Below are 427 nucleotides of genomic sequence, written 5' to 3' on the forward strand. Positions count from 1 at the left end.
TGTTCTTATTCAAGTCTATGTTTGCTTACAGTAATGGTGTTTTCCATTTGGCTACGTTTTGGCTGCTAAAACTTCAGATTTTGTTAGTTAATAGTTTAAAGAACTAAAGTCAGTCAGTGGAACTGTACTGTGGCTGTNCCCCACCATGTTACACCCAAGGAAAGTGGGGGGCATAAGGAGGAGCATGGCCGTTTTCGGGGGTGTCTTCCGCCCCTGACTGTGCTTGTCCTTTACTTAGTAGTTTTTAATAGTTAGTTAGTTGGTTATTTTAATATTTATTACTCTGATTGTAAGTTAAGTTAATGTAAGAACTAGGTACAAGTGTATGTGAAACAATAAAACAGGAGAGCAAATCCTTGAAAACTGTATTTTTAGAAAAAGTTAGAAGTAATTTCCACCATTTTGAAACAAAACAGCCAGCTTTAGC

Source organism: Austrofundulus limnaeus, unplaced genomic scaffold (assembly GCF_001266775.1).
Source record: "Austrofundulus limnaeus strain Quisiro unplaced genomic scaffold, Austrofundulus_limnaeus-1.0 Scaffold3815, whole genome shotgun sequence".
Classification (NCBI taxonomy): domain Eukaryota; kingdom Metazoa; phylum Chordata; class Actinopteri; order Cyprinodontiformes; family Rivulidae; genus Austrofundulus; species Austrofundulus limnaeus.